This window comes from Chionomys nivalis, chromosome 2 (assembly GCF_950005125.1).
Source record: "Chionomys nivalis chromosome 2, mChiNiv1.1, whole genome shotgun sequence".
Taxonomy (NCBI): domain Eukaryota; kingdom Metazoa; phylum Chordata; class Mammalia; order Rodentia; family Cricetidae; genus Chionomys; species Chionomys nivalis.
In genome coordinates, this window is record NC_080087.1 from 27,405,566 (window position 1) to 27,423,510 (window position 17,945).

Sequence of the window (17,945 nt, forward strand, 5' to 3'; positions counted from 1 at the left end):
CTACCCTTAGAGGATTTTCACATGTGTCCTTGAAATCTCATCCCCATCCTAAGATTGCATGCCAAATGCTTTAATTACAGCCTTCTACAAAATCCAAGATTTTCTTTCTAAGTTTAGCAAAGCCTTTTGAAAGAGAAAGAAAAAAATAATGATCTATGACAATCATTGACATTCTACCAAGCTTCAAGTCTTTATAACTCACATGGTCATTATTGTAGAACCTGTAGAACAGCAGTCATTGGTAACGTGGCCCTAGGCTTTGGATTCTGGCCAATCAGACTTCGAATGGTGAGTCACACTCCTCAGAGCAGTGTAACTAAAGAACAACTTTATGTGTCTTGTTTGAAATGTCCCTGAGTCTCCATTGGCTCTGGTCATATTGTCAAAGCCATACCTAATGCTTAGCTATTCTCAACAGTACCTTACTCCTGGTGCTTTTCTCCTTACTGACTGAAAAATTCTGTTTTCATTGATATGGAAAATGATTGTCAATGACAATTAGAGAAAAGACATTATTTGAACAGTGAGCTATGGCTGAACATTTACTTTCAACTGTCCCAAACCTATTTAAACAGCCATCGCTATACATTCATAAAAGAGGCTTGATCTGTCTTATTCTACTTGCTTCTGCTGCCGTTCCTATTACAGGGGAGCTCAATAATCAAAAGTAATTCAAATCTTCCTGAGGAGAATTAAATAGTAAGAAAACATAACAGAGAAAAAAAAGGACAAACACTTGATAGATATAAGCAGAAACAAATCAAAGTGTTCATAGGCATGTTTTTTTTTCTTTTTTCTTTTAATTTATTTTTTTTAAAAAATGTTTTACTCTTTGTCCATGCCAAATCCATTTCCATTTCCTTCCAATCCTTCTACACAATCCACCTTCCTCCCTCTCACCCCCATTTCACCCCCCATTCGACTCCTCAGAGAGGGTAAGGCTTCCCATGGGAAGTCAACAAAGTCTAGCACATTGCTTTGATGCAGGACCAAGGCCCTCCCCACTATATTTAGGCTGAGCAAGGTATCCCTCTAAGGGGGAATGGGTTGTAAAAGGTCAGAACAAGCAGAAGGCATAAATCCTGGTCTCACTGTCAGTGTACCCACAATCTGCTCAGCCATACAACTATCACCGAGGTTCAAAAGTCCTAGTTTGGTCCTATGTTGGTTTGCTCACTGTAAGGCCAGAGTTGGAAAGCTTTCATTAGCTCAGGTAAGTTGTTTCAGTGGTTGTGCCTGTCATGGTCTTTACCTCTTTGCTCATATTTTCATTTCTTCCTCTCTTCAACTGGACTTTGGGAGATCAGCCCATTGCTGATCTCTGAAGTAGTTTTCTGAATCTACTTCCATCAGTTGCTGTTTGTAAGTTCTATTGGTCAGCTGTGTGCTAGGCATGTTCTTTTAAAACCAGCATGACAACATAGACCTCAGAAAAAGAAAAAAGGACTCCCGAGAGTAGGATCATGTGAACATGCAGGGTACCTACACTGATCTAAGGTACTTAATAATCATTTCTCTTTTAAAATCAATTTGATTTTCCCAAAGGGATTTTGATATGTGATAAATGTACAATTTAGGGTTCCTGCTGCTGGGATGAAACATCATGACCAAATGCTACATGAGAAGAAAGGGTTTAATTTTCCAGTTGCAGGTAATTGTCCATCATCTATGAAGACAGGGCCAGAATTCAAGGCATAATCTTGATGGAGGAACTGATATAAATGCCCTGGAGGAGTGAGGTTTACTGGGCTTATTCAAGTGGTTTGCTCCGCTTGCTTTCAAGAGCACCCAGGACCAGCAGTCCAGGTGTGTTGCTGCTCATAGTGAGCTGAGTGCGCCCATATTAATAATCCATCAAGAAAACACACCTTTGCTTACCCAGAGGCCAATTTTGTACAGCACCTTTATCCCTTGTGTTTCCCATTTTCAAAGGACAAGCTGGAGACAAGCTGACCTAATAGCCAGAACACTAACGAAATTTTTTTTTCTTTCAAGGATAGGGTCTGACCTCCAAGAAGAAAACAGTCTCTAAATATGATTACAACTTTTATCTCTTTTATTTTGATAACTAATATATTTTTCAATAATTGTGACCTTGAGTATCTTTAGATTTTGTTTGCATTGTTTCATGAGGTATTTTCTGCTTCTCTTATCATTTTCTCAACTGATAGTGAAATCTAGAGTGCTGGATTTTTTTTCTCAAATGGTTTTGAAACTTTTTCTTTGATGTCATTAGTAAAGATTTCATAAAAAGAACACAAAACAGAGATAATTAATTGAAGAGAAATTCTCATTGGTTTTTTTTTTTTTACTTATTTATTTATTTTTATTCTTTTTTAATTAAAATTTCCACCTGCTCCCCATTTCCCATTTCCCTCCCCTACTCCCAAATATTGCCCTCCCCCCACTTCCCTCCCCCTATCCCCACTCCTCTTCTCCTCCCCCCACTCCATTCCCCCTCCCTCTCGATACTGAAGAGCAGTCCAAATTCCCTGCCCTGCGGGAAGACCAAGGTCCTTCGATCTACGTCCAGAAAGGTGAGCGTCCAAACAGGCTGAGCTCCCACAAAGCCAGTTCATGTATTAGGATCGAAACCTAGTGCCATTGTCCTTGGCTTCTCATCAGTCTTCATTGACCGCCATGCTCAGAGAGTCCGGAATCAACCCATTCATTGCTGGTGGGAATGCAAACTTGTGCAACCACTTTGGAAATCAGTGTGGCGATTTCTCAGGAAATTTGGGATCAACCTACCCCAAGATCCAGTAATACCACTATTGGGAATATACCCAAGAGATGCCACATCAAATGACAAAAGTATCTGTTCAACTATGTTCATAGCAGCATTGTTTGTAATAGCCAAAACCTGGAAACAACCTAGATGCCCTTCAATGGAGGAATGGATGAAGAAAGTGTGGAATATATACATATTAGAGTACTACTCAGCAGTAAAAAACAATGACTTCTCGAATTTTGCGTGCAAATGGATGGAAATAGAAAACACTATCCTGAGTGAGGTATCCCAGACTCAAAAAGAGGAACATGGGATGTACTCACTCATAATCGGTTTCTAGCCATAAAATAAAAGACATTAAGCATATAATGTGTGATCCTATAGAAGCTAAATAAGAAAGTGAACCCAAAGAAAATCATATAGTCATCCGCATGGAGAGGGGGAAGTAGACAAGATTCCAGGGCAAAAACTGGGAACTTGCGGGTGAGGTGGCATGGGGCAAAGGGGAAATGGGATGAGAAATATGAGAAGGGGAGGATGGGAGGAGCTCGGAGGATTGGGATGGTTGGGATATAGGAAGGATGGATACGGGAGCAGCGAAGTATATATCCTATCTAAGGGAGCCATCTTAGGGTTGGCAAGAGACTTGACTCTTGAGGGGTTCGCAGGTGTCCAGGAATATGTCCCCAGCTGGTACCTTGGGCAACTAAGGAGAGGGAACCTGAAATGACCCTATCCTATACTGATGAATATCTTGCATATCACCTTAGAACCTTCATCTGGCGATGGATCGAGGTAGAGACAGAGTCTCAATTTGGAGCAACGGTCTGAGCTCTTAAGGTCCAAATGAGGAGCAGAAGGAGGGAGAACATGAGCAAAAAATCAGGACCACGAGGGATGCACCCACCCACTGTGACAGTGGAACTGATTTATTGGGAGCCCACCAAGGCCAGCTGGTCTGGGACTGAATAAGCATGGGTTGATTCCGGACTCTCATTGGTTTTATACTTTTAAAATGATCCATATTTATCTCAATTTATACATTTAAAATATGTATTTCTCTCTCACCTGACTTTATCTAATTTCTTCAATACACATCTTTACTTTGGAATTCTTCAACTTACCTAATATCGTCTCTTACATTTATGGACATATGCTGATATTCCATTTGAATAAAAACAGTTAATTTTTATGATGGAAATGATAAATATTTCATTATCATTAATGGGACAAAATCTGAAATAATGCTATAAAGTGAATTTATGACTGAATTCTATAAAAGAAATAGTGAATTTCCATAAGAAAGAATAAAAGATATTGACTTTCAAGCTTTTCAATCTTCATTTGGTTTAATTTTCCTAATATTTTAAAATTTAATTATATGATCAAGCAGGTTTAATAAAAAGTTTAATCAAATATTCTTTAAGATATCAAATATTCTTTAGGATAAGTTAAGTAACCTACCTGGCCATACAATAAACTACACAGTCCTCATGTACCTTATAGCATTATCCATTATTGCCGGCCCCTTCAACACTCATAATTACAATATGCAATCAAGCTTTCTATTTCCATATGACAGCTAAAGGATAATTTATAACAACAGATAGACATCTTAGTATAATATTTTTGTTAATATTTTAAGTAGCAATAATGTCATAATTTATTGAGGAGTTCATTAGGAGCTCACTACAGTAATAACATAAAAATGACATATGCCACAACTAAGAAATATGTATAAGCAACATATTCCCTGTGAACCTCTTTCTTGATTGCATAAAAACAGAATTTTTCCCCAATGATGAAAAGAAGGGAATAATAATCATGAAGATCACCAAGGGTTTTGAAGAAATAGAAAAGTTAGGGAAGGCCATTAGGGAGTTAGGGAGAAACCTAGTGCCAGGGAAACTCCTAGGAATCCACAAAGATGACCCCAGCTAAGACTTCTGCAATAGTGAAGAGGGTGCCTGAACTGGCCTTCTTTAATCAGATTGGTGAATACCCTAATTGCCATCATAGTACTTTCCATCCAGTAACTGATGGAACAAGATGTAGAGATCCACAGCCAGAGACAGCTGACCTGAGCTCTTGGGAGCTCAAGAACTCTTAACCCACAGCTAGCGAGCCTGCATGGGACTAACCAAGGGCCTCTGCATGTGGGTGACAACTGTATAGCTTGGTCTGGTTGTGGACCCCTTATCAATGAGATCAGTATCCATCCCTCAGGCATGAGCTATCTCTTTGGAAACCAGTCTCTATGGAGGGATGCCTTGTCCAGCATTGATGCAGCTGGAGAGAGCTTGGTTCTGCCTCAACTTGATATGCCAGGTTTTGTTGACTCCCATGGGAGGCCTTACCCTTTCTGAGGAATGGATGAGAGGGGGCTGAAAGGAGATGAGGGTAGGGGCAGGAGGAGAGCAGGGAGGGGAATTTGTGGATGATAAGTAAAATAAATAAAAAATTTAGTAAAAACAAAATATTTATACTTTCATTTGGCTGACTTTCCTTTAATTTTATACAAATTCTTTCCTTCCTCTTTTCACTTCCTGCTCTCTCTGAGATATAGAGGGTATCAAGGAAATAAAGCCTCATGATGACTTGAAATTGCTAAAATACTTAGTTATTTTTGAAACGTGTGCAGAATTGTTCAGCCTTTGACATACCATAGTAGACTTTCTTACAATGTAACCTATAACAAAGCTAGGCTGTCTTGAACCCCTGGCCAAAGGATTGTCTACCTAAATCAACATGTCATGTGTTTCACCCAGACTTGGGAGGGTTTGTGCTATGAGATCTAAAGTCATTTTGAGGTTGTCTAAGACAAAGAAGAGGCATGGCAGCAGGGTCTATGGAGGTTTCATGTACTCCACGTGTGTCTGTGACAGGACCAAGCAGGCTTTCCTTAAGGAGTAACAGAAAATGGTTGTGAAAGTGTTGAAAGCACAAGCACAGAGTCAGAAAGCAAAACAAATAAGGAGTTTTTTAAAAATACAATTCAAGGGGCTGGAGAGACGGCTCAGCGGTTAAGAGCACCAAGTTAAGAGCACCAATTGTTCTTCCGGAAGACCCAGGTTCAAATACCAGCACCCACATGGCAGCTCACAACTCTCTGCAACTCCAGGGTCTAACACCCTCACACAAAAATATACATGCTGGCAAAACACTGATACGAATAATAAATCGTTCGCCGGGCGGTGGTGGCACACGCCTTTAATCCCAGCACTTGGGAGGCAGAGGCAGACGGATCTCTGTGAGTTCGAGACAAGCCTAGTCTACAAGAGCTAGTTCCAGGACAGGCTCCCAAACCACAGAGAGACCCTGTCTCGAAAAACAACAACAACAACAAAAAAACCAATCAACCAAACAACAACAACAACAAAAAAATACAATTCAAGACTTGGTTTAAAAAATGGTTCAATTTTAAGTATTTAAATAAGAGTCCCCATACGAATATTTTTTGTTCTATTCTTTGGGTAGGTGTTTTACAGAATATAATGTTTATTTACAACATTTATATTGAAGTGTGATTGAATAAACTGTCATTTCTGGTTACCTTTACTTACTAGAAGACCCTGTTATCTGTCCTTCATATGCTGGTCTACTCACAGAAATATAAAAATCTTTATATCAATGCTAGCAATTTTATGTTTTACTAGTTTGTATTTATAAATTAGTTCCAGAGACAACATTTTCTGCTACCCATAACCACGGGCACAACATAAATCGTTTTGTAAAACTCTTTTCATTTACTGCCTTCACTATTTAAGTAAACACTTCCAGTATGAAAGCCACAAATTAGAACCCAAACTTTTAAAATCAGAATTTCATTAACTATTTGACTTCTTGTCCAATTTTTCTTTGGCATGTTTTATTTTCTGTTGCAATTACTTATAAGAATTTTATTTTTAATTTTTAATATATTTCCTTTTTATAATAGTTAGCAAACATTTAAAGATTAAAATTCTATCTTTTCTGGGCACTTCATGTAAACCAAACATGAAAAAATTCTAAAGACAGCTGTGTATGTATACTTTTTATGAAGTTGGTAGCTAAGGAAGTATAAAATAGAACAGTATAATGTTTTCTTCAAAGACATCAGAAATGTATATGAGGTTTGTGTAAAAAGTTAAAAAAACAACATGGTAAGATAAATTCCTGATTATGATATAAATATATTAAAGTTTTAAAGAGAAGATAATAAAGTGGTAATACTTTTGTTTAGATAGTTACTGGGTATAGAATAAAGATTTAATAAGTATTTTTTATTTGATATATTTGGTTCATATATATTTGCTGTCTTTGCCACAAAACATCAGAACTGCCAATCCCCAATTTGCAAAAAGCTATAAAATCTGTGTCTGAGATTTTCAGCACCTACTCAAACCTGAGAGCATGATTGTGGGTGTGAAGTGTGATATATGAAGTGTGGTTTTGCTTTGCTACTTAAGGGATGAGTTCTTGAGATATGACTGTTCTATTCTAAGTGAAGAAACAAGAAGAAGTTAAAACACCATAAGAAATAACTCTGTAATTATTTTAAAATTGTGTTCCTTTAAAATTTTGCTAAATTTATTTAATGGGATGGTCAATTTGAATTCTATAGAGCATTCTGGTTTAATTTTACTAAAATAACTACAAGAGGTTAATACCTTTAGAATTTGTGGTGCCAAAATCATTATTTCAGAAAACTCTTGATATGATAAAATTTACTACCATTATTTTTTTATTATTATTAATTTTTGAGACTATAGTAAAATTAAATCATTTACCTTGTTCGCTCCCTTTTCTCTACCTCCTAGCACCTTGCTCTGTCTCAATTTCATGGCTTCCTTTCTTATTTAAATTGTCACTACATATTTCTGTGTGCATACATATGCATTGTTTATCCTACAGTGTTATTTGTATGCCTATGTTTTCATGGGTAATCAGTAGGTATTAAATAAACAAGTGTTGTATTTCTCTTCCACTCACCCTGAGCAATCTGATTTTTCCACTTTCAACATTTCTTAGTTGTCTGTGTTTTCTTGGGTAGGACTGAGGACTCATAAGTTTTTTCCCTTCCATCTTAGTATAACCATTGGTGTCATCCTTGCTCAGGTCTCAGTGAGACTTCATGGAAATTATTGGAGACACAATCAAACAGGAAATTTCTTCTACAATTGGCTCTTACAAATTTACCACCCCTCCTTCTGAAGATATCGATGAGCGTAGGTAAAAGGGTTGTGTTGTAGATGTATAGGTTGGGACTGGGCTCCACAAATATGAATACTGATTGGTTGTGATTTTATGTAATGATCCTTCTGATGCAATAAGAAGTTTCCTTCATTAGGGGTAAGGGCAATATTTATTACTAAATATAGGGATAAATATTTAGACAATAGAGAATATGTAGGTAAGTTCTCCTCCAATATCCATGACTTCACCAAGGGATTTGGTTGGTTTACCAAAACATAACATGAATTCCCTCCCATTTTCTTAACTATTCTTAACTCTAATTATATATCCCTTGGCTGCCATCAAAGTCTATGTACCACTATTGTATTTTAGTCTCACGCTATGATAGTCCTTGTTGTTGTTTTTGGGGTCACTAATGTACACTATCATATCATCTACAAATAACGAAAGTTTGACTTCTTCCTTTCCTATTCAAATCCCCTTGATATTCTTATGTTGTCTTATTGCTATTGTTAGAACTTCAAGCACTATGTTGAAGAGATATTGAGAGAGTGGAAAGCCTTGTCTTGTTCCTGATTTTAGTGGAATAGCTTTGAGTTTCTCTCTATTTAATTTTATATTAGCTATTGGATTGCTATATATTGCTTTTATTATATTTAGGTATGATCCTTGTATCCCTAACCTCTCCAAGACCTTTATCATAAAGGGTGTTGAATTTTGTCAAATGCTTTTTCAGCATCTAATGAAATGATCATATGTTTTTTTTTTCTTTCAGTTTATTTATATGATGGATTACATTGATAGATTTTCATATGTTGAACCAGCTCTACATCTCTGGGATAAAGTCTACTTGATCATAATGGATATTTTTTTTCATGTGTTCTTGGATTCTGTTTGCTAGAATTTTATTGAGAATTTTTGCATCAATGTTCATGAGTGAAACTGATCTGTAATTCTCTTTCTTGATTGGGTCTTTGTGTGGTTTTTGAATCAGGGTGACTGTACCTTCATTAAAAGAGTTTGGCAATGACTCTTCTGTTTCTATTATGTGAAACACATTAAGAAGTATAGGTATCAGCTCTTCTTGGAAGTTATGATAAAATTCTGCATTAAAACTATCCGGTCCTGGGCTTTTTTTTGGTTAGGAGGTTTTTTTATGACAGCTTCTATTTCCTCACAGCTTATAGGTCTATTTAAATTGTTCACCTGATCTTTATTTAATTTTGGTAAATGGTATTTATCTAAAAGCAAATCCATTTCTCTTACATTTTCCAACTTTGTGGTGTATGAGCTTTTGTAGTAAGACCTAATGATTCTCTGAATTTCCTCAGCGTCTGTTGTTATGTCCCCCTTTTCATTTCTGATCTTGTTAATTTGCGTGTTTTCTCTCTGTCTTTTGATTAGTTTGGATAAAGGTTTATCAATCTTATTGACTTTCTCAAAGAACCAGCTCTTTGTTTCATTGATTCTTTGGATTGTTTTCTGTGTTTCTATTTTGTTGATTTCAGCCCTCAGTTTGATTATTTCCAGTCTTCTACTCCTCCTGGATGAGTCTGCCTCTTCTTCTTCTTCTTTTTTTTTTTTCTCGCGTTTTCAGCTGTGCTGTTAAGTCTCTAATGTGAGCTTTCTCCATTTTTTAAATGTGGGCAGTTAGAGCTATGAACTTTCCTGTTAGCCCTGCTTTCATAGTGTCCCATAGGTTTGGTTATGTTGTGTCTTTATTTTCATTGAATTCAAGGAAGACATAAATTTCTTTCTTTATTTCTTCCCTGACCCAGGTGTGGTTCAGTAGTTGACTATTCAGTTTCCATGAGTTTGTAGGCTTTCTGGGGGTAGAATTATTATTAAATTCTAACTTTATTCCTTGGTGATCTGATCAAACACAGGTGGTTACTAATTTTTTTTTTGTATCTGTGGAAGTTTGCTTTGTTACCGAGTATGTGATCAATTTTTGAGAAGGTTCCATGAGATGCTGAGAAGAATATATATTCTTTCCTATTTGGGTGGAATGTCTATAGATGTCTGTTAAGTCCATTTGATTCATTATGTCCTTTAGTTCTCTTATTTCTCTGTTAGGTTTCTATCTGATTGACCTGTCCATTGGTGAGAGAGGAGTGTTGAAATCTCCTACTATTAGTGTGTGGGGTTTGATGTGTGCCCTGAGTTCTAGTAATGTTTCTTTTACATAAGTACGTGCTTTTATATTAGGGGAATAGACATACAGGATTGAGACTTCATCCTGATGAATTGTTTCTGTTATGACATGATTTTGACAGTGAACAAGATATGCATGGCAGACATATGAATAAGAGAGAACAAGGAAAGAAGGGAAGGAAGGAAAGGATTTAATCATTTATTGTGATAACTACAATAAGATAATTGATTTGGTATAAATTAATCATTTATTTATGACATCAAAATAAATACAATAAGCATTCCTTATGTAGAGTCTTTATCATAAATTTTTCATCAATATTTAGATATTAATAAAATGTTAATATTTTGAGACATGTTAAACACATAGGAGACTAGCACAATATTACCTATTAAATAATTTATTATAAAATCTATAAAGAAATGATTTCTCCCAATTTCCTAACAGTTTTTAACAGCCTACCTTCTTAGTGAAGCTCAAATAAATAAATACAAAAATAAAAGAAGCAAAAAAAGCCAAAAAAATAAAAAAATTCATCTCAGAAATTGAAAGATAAATTCAGTTTCAACCTAAAACTGATGGAAAGGCTAAAACATAATGAAGATAATGACATGTAGGGTTCCATTAAAACAGAAGCCGTGTCCAGAAGCCATGAGTTGTTTCAAGGGGAGATACTGTAAATGAGACTCGCTCGTAACAATGTGCAAAGGCAGAAAGTGGTTTATAACAATTGGCAAGAGTGTTTAAATCAATTGCTGGGGGGAAAGAAAAACAAATTGGGCTGGACAGAAAATAAGTAGACCAAGATTGCCAGTGGCTATTTTACAGGGCTAGTTCTGACAAGACATTTAGACTTTATATGTTAGCAAGATAATTACATTGCCAGACAGTGGAAAAAATGAGTCTCTAAATGTCAGGGATGTCAATCTGCAATTTCAAGCATCTCTAGAATTCTTGGACCCTTTTGACTCCCTTTATAAAAGAAAAACTCATTTGTTTGATTATTTTTGAATAAGACCCAATACATTCAATCAATTAAAAGTAGATTTATTAGATATTAATATAGCATGCCCCAGAATATAAAAGCCTTATTTAGATATAATATTCCAATTTTGCCAAATATTTTATAGTAAAATATTTTTTGTCCAATGTTAAGACATAACTTATTGCATTTGAAATAAATAAAATAATTTTGATTTTCCTTGCTGAATTTGTTTTAAAGATGTCACTATTGTTTCATAAGAACAATATAAATGAAGGAAATTGATGACATCAATAACATTATTATCCTAGTAACACGAAAATAAATCTAATTTGTAAAGCACTGATAAGCATTGTCTTTCTCCTTTGAGCACCTAATTCCACTCACAGTAACATACCATGCTATAGAGAAAATGAAAGGGTTTTTATAGTTACATACCTACATACTTACTTAGAACGGGTTTGACTTTCTGACACGTAATTCTTTTTAGTCTGTGCAAAGCTTTACAAATGATGCTGTTGGTAGTTTTCCCAACACAAAAAGATACACTTAAATGCAGACAAACATACATTGACTATAAAACCACAAGAATGAACTAGACTCTACAAAAAAAAATCCTGTGAGAAATAAAAAAAGTGATGTAGTGGATAGAAATATTACCAAACTGCATTTCTCGCTACTTCTACACCAAAGTAAATTCATATTTATTAGCCAAGTTTGCCTAAAAGAGCTGAGATGAATGCTTAGTTTTCTTGAGCTGTGTTTTCTTTTATAATAAATAGAGTAAAGGCAGAAACTGTAATGTGATCTCAGTGTGATGATATAAATGTCTTCTTTGTTATTGCTATTGTTCTTAATCTGACAAGGTCTATTGTCTATGGCTTATTACCTATTGGCAATGTCTATTTGCAATGGTACATGTGTGTTCATTTATCTGTGTATAGCACATTATACAGGAGGGGGAGTTATGGGTGTTGTGTAAGCATATGCATACTGGGTTGCCTTGCTCAGCCTTAATAAAAGGGGAGAAAAGTAATCCTTCCTCAACTTGATTGTTGATACTAATAGGAGACCTGCCCCTTGCTAAACAAAACAGGAGTAGGTTGGGATGGGGCAAAACGGAAGTGGAGGAACGGAAGGGGAAAAGAGGAGGGAGGGGAAACTGCAGACAGGATGTAAAATAAATGAAAATTTTAATTAATAAAATTACTTCAATTATACAATAAAATAGATGCCTGAGGCAAGTAAAAACTTTATAAAGCTAATGCTTTGTAATGTTAATTTTTAGATGTTTGTCTTATGAGACAAGAAAAATGTTACTATCTTTTATTCTCATTAATGTGATTAATTAGGATATTGTACAGCATGATAAATATTACAACCTCTTGGCACTTTACTTATGCTTTCTTTGGGTTTTCAAGACAGTAACTGGATATGTTTATTCCTTATACATACCTAAGTGAAGTATTTGGGGAAAAGAAAGGATTCAATAAATTTATCTTAATATACTTTAATAGTTTACATTATATATGAAAGAAATGTTAAGATCATACCATTGTCAAATATGTCCATTTTAATTTTAAATGCTATAATCAGGGTGGCAATGACTCATTGCCTCTGGGACATGTGGATCTTTGATCTGGATTTTATCCAAAAGTTCATGTTTTGCTGACTCCAAGATGGATCTAATATCAACAGAGAACCACAATGAACCTCTTTGTCTTCAGCTATAAATGTCTATATAAACTCTGTGATATGAAGTCATTTAACTGTGTGGATGTTTTTCTTCTGTGAGTATACAGTTATGTCAGAAAAGGACCAAATATATATATATATGTGTGTGTGTATGTATAAATTTTTCTGTATTCTTCTTACCTATGATACATCCTGACTACAAGTGACCATATATCATGGTGTTGCCAGTCTTTTCATGTGCAGGCAGCATTTAATGAGATGAATAGGCTACAATTACAAAACTATGCAAAGGGAAAGAGATTTTAATCTTCGCAGCCAGGTAAGTATTACTGAGTAGTAGGAGTAATAATCTGCCTGAAATGTTTTCTCTTGGTACATGTTGAGTAGTGTACTTGTTAGCATGACAACACTTACAATTCACCTGTAGGTATTTTGTGTTTAGTTCAGCATTGAACCCTACTGTAACAATTCTTTCAAACGACTCCAAAGAGTACAGAGCAAAGTATTGCCATCTTGAAACTCTTCTTTTATAGATGCTTATTGTTGTTCTGGAAATTGAGCCCAGATTTTTAACTGTCTCTCTTACCATCAGCGTTGACTCATAGAAAAAGGATTATTACAGAAATTCTTAGACATAATACTGTACTTCAGAAGATATTTTATGGAAAATTGCATATGTATATCTATAGTTCTTTACAACAATTAATTTCTCACATTTTATGTAGATTGTTCTTCATTCACAAAAATTTATATGAGTTTTTAATTCCATTATTTCAGGTTTTGGTAGGTCAGTTTGTGCCATTATGGCTTCAATTAGGAACAAAACTAATATTTACTCACTATCTTAGTAATGCTATTCTGTACTTCTTCCTACATAATTAATACCAAGATTAAAACATGACTAACAATAAGAGTCTGTAGAGAATGTACATAGGCTAGCAGACATACTCATAAGCATGTAAGTTTCATGTTCTAACTCTTGAAAGTATATTAGAAATCTGCCCATGAATCTGGCTGCCTTAGTCATGGTTTCTCTTGCTTTGACAAAAAAAAAAAAAAAAAAAAAAAAAATCACATGACCAAAAACCAATCTGGGGAGGAAAGGTCTATTTGGCTTACACTTCCATATTGCTGTTCATCATTAAAGGAAGTCATGACAAAAAAATCAAAAAGGGCAGGAGTCTAGAGACAGGAGTTGATGAATGGGCCATGGAGGGATAGTGCTTACTGGCTTGCTCCCCATGGCTTGTTCAGCCTTCTTTCTTATAGAAGTCATAGGTTCTAGCCCAGGTATGGCACCATCCACCATGGGCTGGGTCCTCACCCGTCAATAACTATTCAAGAAAATGCCCTACAGCAAGATCTTATGGAGGCACTTTGTCAGTTGAGATTCCCTCCTTTCTAACAACTCTAGTTTGTGTCAAGATGACATAAAATTAGTCAACAAAGTACTGGCTGATAATAAGATAGACTTTATGTGAAGTAACTTCCTGATGCTCCACCTACTCTGCTCTTTCTAGGCCAGCACAGCATTAATACAATTCAACAATTTTGGTAGGTAGAAAAATATCCCCAGACATCCTGGGATATATATGTGTGTGTGTGTGTGTGTGTGTGTCTGTGTGTGTGCATGCGCACGCATGTGCGTGCATATATGAATACATGTACATATGTGTGTGTTCATAGATAGACTTAGATAAATAAAGAAAATAGATGAATATATCTGTATATACATATGCTTTTGTGTATGTTCCTGTTGTGGAAAGGTCATTTGTCAATCTGTTGTTTCATTGGTTAATCAATAAAGAAAACTGCTTGGCCTGATAGGTCAGAAAATTAGGTAGGTGGACAGAACAGAATGCTGGGAAGAAGGAAAGTGAGCCACAGAGCCCATTAAATAACATAAATCTATGATATCTTGACAAGTTCCCAAAAAGTCATTCAGAATTATTCATTAATTTAGTATTTTATTTTTTTTCTCTGATTTCAACATGATAGTAATCAGTTGTTGCATAATGCCAATTCACCCCCAAAATTCTTGACATGTGTCTGGTTAACTTAGGGCCACTTTATCTGTATTCTACATACCAGTGTGATGAGGTTCTCTTGCCAGCCTAGTTCCAGTTAGTTCTGCTCCAAGATACCATCTTCCCATAAGGGGATAATCCACCAGGAAATGTTGACTGTTGAAGTCAACAGAATACAGACTTGAGACCGAAATTGAAATGTAGAATACATGTGTGTGTGTGTGTGTGTGTGTCTAATAAAATACTGGCCTACCCTTTGTAAGAAGCAAGAAGTAAGACTTTCATATGGAACATGGCCTGAATGCTTTGTCAACTCAAGAAGAACAGAAGAATCTAAATGGTTTTGGGAATTATCCATGGCAAATCACAGTGGCTGACTCTATAGTCCTCATGCACATTGGTTGTTGGAACAAGCTGCCACAGAAGAGCTGGTGTGACCCGTACCACACAAGCTTTAAAATAGTTGGTAGCTGAAGGATGACAGCACTCTCAGCATACAGGGCTATAGCACAAATAATAAAACCCCAGAGAAAGATACTGGGGCTCAAACTGAAGATCAGAAAAGCACAACAGCCAAGCCACTAAAGAAGTCTTATCTATACCAAGGCTATGCGACTGTAGACTGAATCCTGAGCCTGTCTCCTCATGATTTATATTCCCCTTTAGTGCTAGGATTAAAGGCACGTGACTCCCTAGTACTGGGATTAAATGTGTGAGCAACCACCATCTGGATCTGTTTCTGCATTGATCTCTGGTAGCTTAGGGTGGTCTGGAACTCACAAAGATCCATCTGCCTATGTTGCCCAGATCCTGGGATTAAAGGTGTGTGACACCATTGCCTGACCTCTAGTCACTTAATTTTACCCTCTGATCAACAGGCAAGCTTCCTATTAAAATATAAATAAAATATCACTCCATAAGGCAAACTTGTACCTCTTTGAAGAAGATCCGTGAAATGTATCTCTGTTCCCACTAGGGAAATTAATAGTTTTCTCTAGACTTAATAGCACTGTAGATGCAGGATCTTATTTAAATAATTTGATGTTTACTAAATGTAACACTATTCTGTTTAAGAGCCTAGTATTATTTTTATGCAATTTAATAAAGCAAACCAAAACTTGTAAACTACACCAACAAAGACATAAGTGATGTGGGAAGGTCATTGGTTAATTAATAAAGAAACTGCTTGGACTCATAGGTTAGAACATAGGTGGGTGGAGTAAACAGGACAGAATGCTGGAAGGAAGAGGAAGTGAGGTAAGACGCCATAGCTCTCCTCTCTGAGGCAGACACGATGAAGCAAGCCACCAGGTCAGACATTCAGACATGCTGAATCTTTCCCAGTAAGACTGGTGCTACACAGATTACTAAATATGGGTTAGGCAAGATGTGAAATTAGCCATTAAGAGGCTAGAACTAATGGGCCAAGCAGTGTTTAAAAGAATACAGTTTCCGTGTAATTATTTTGGGGCATAAACTAGCTGGCAGCCAGGAGCTGGGCAGCAGGAAAGCGGCCCTGCTGCTCCACACTACACATAAGAATAATTATATAATTTATAGTAAATATACCAAAGCAAAATTAATATTAACGACAGCTTTGAGTGACAGCTTGTTCAAAGTTATAGCATGTTTAGCTTTTAACTACGGAGATGCACATTTTGTTTAAATATAAATTAGAAGTGATTTTATTTAACATAGAAATTAAACATTATGAAAAACACTTGATCTCACACTTCAGCTCATGTGAATGTTTTATTTTCTACAGACCCTTACTTAACTCCTCAATACAAGTAACACATAAAATATAGAAGACAAATATTATGTTATTATAATCACTTTCTGACAGTTCTGTTATAGCTTATTACTGATTTTGCTCAGATCGCTACTCAGACATCATGGACACACCATTGAAACAGAAGCTACTCTCCTCCCAAAGGCATCCTTAAAACAAGGTCATTAAACCCAGTTGCTTAAATATTACACTGACAAGCTGAAGACGATACCAGAATTCACACACTGGTGGAAGAAAATCTTGTCTCTTAGACTGAGATTTTTTTTTGTTCCTCACGATTCTTACGGTGGAATCCTAATTCTCAAAATTATCTGAGAGTGGGGACCGTGATAGGAGTTTAAGCCTTGAGAATGAAACGTCCACTAAAGCAACTAGTCCACCTATAAAACTATACACAGAGAGTTTTCTTGTACATTTTCCTGCATCATGAGAATATAACAAAAATTAATAATCTGGAGGACAGTTTTGACCAAAACTTGACTAACCTCATATTCTGAATTTTGACTGTCAGTTTTCATTATTCAGACAAATCAATATCAACTTTTGAAAAACCAACCAGGCAAAAGAGACCCATATGCAAGCCTGGGTTAGGCCACCTCAGGCTCAGATGAGGATGCATGGTCCTGCCCAGTATCCTGACAAACTGAGTAGAACAAAGAGACTCACACACAGTCCCAGACTATTCTGTACTGGGCTCTGAGGAGAAAACACAAGCCCACCAGACACCTTGTAGCGCCCCACCAAAAGGCACCATTAAGCTGAGAAAATGTATAGTGTGGTATGGGGAGAGAGAGGAGAGAGAGAGAGAGAGAGAGAGAGAGAGAGAGAGAGAGAGAGAGAGAGAGCAGAGACTGTGGCTTTGTTTCTCAGTCACCCAAACCTGCACAATCACACAGAAACTTTATTAATTGCAAGACTGCTAGACTGATTGGCCAAGGACTTAGGCATAATCTTACCTACCTCTTATATTTTAAATTAACCGTTTCTATTAATCTGTGTATTATTATGAGGCTGTGGCCTACTGGTCAGTTTCCAGTTGTCTTTCTTCTTCAGTAGCTACATAGCATCTGCCCGATTCTTCTTTTTTTTCTCCCTGAATTCAGTTAAGTTTTTCTGCCTAGCTCTATTCTTTCATACAATAGACTAAATCTGCTTCTTTATTAACGAATGGTAATGAAACATATTCACAGCATACAGTGGGTATTTCCACATCAAGGGAAAGAGAGGGGAGGGAGGGAAGGAAGGAGGTGGGAGGAAGGGAGGGAGAGAAAAAGAGAGAGAGGTGGTTCTTTTCCTGTGGGCAGAGACATACTTGAAGAGGTGAAAGCCAGCAGAGAGGAGGAGTAAGCTGAGCTGCGTGGCTTGATTGCTACCCAGGGCCATAGCGG

At 36.4% G+C, this 17,945-nt stretch overlaps 1 pseudogene; it reads left to right on the forward strand.

Annotated features, from left to right (window-relative positions):
* Positions 1-1,471: 1,471 nt before the first annotated feature.
* On the forward strand, positions 1,472-7,153 carry LOC130867503 (60S ribosomal protein L34-like; annotated as a pseudogene).
* Positions 7,154-17,945: the final 10,792 nt, after the last annotated feature.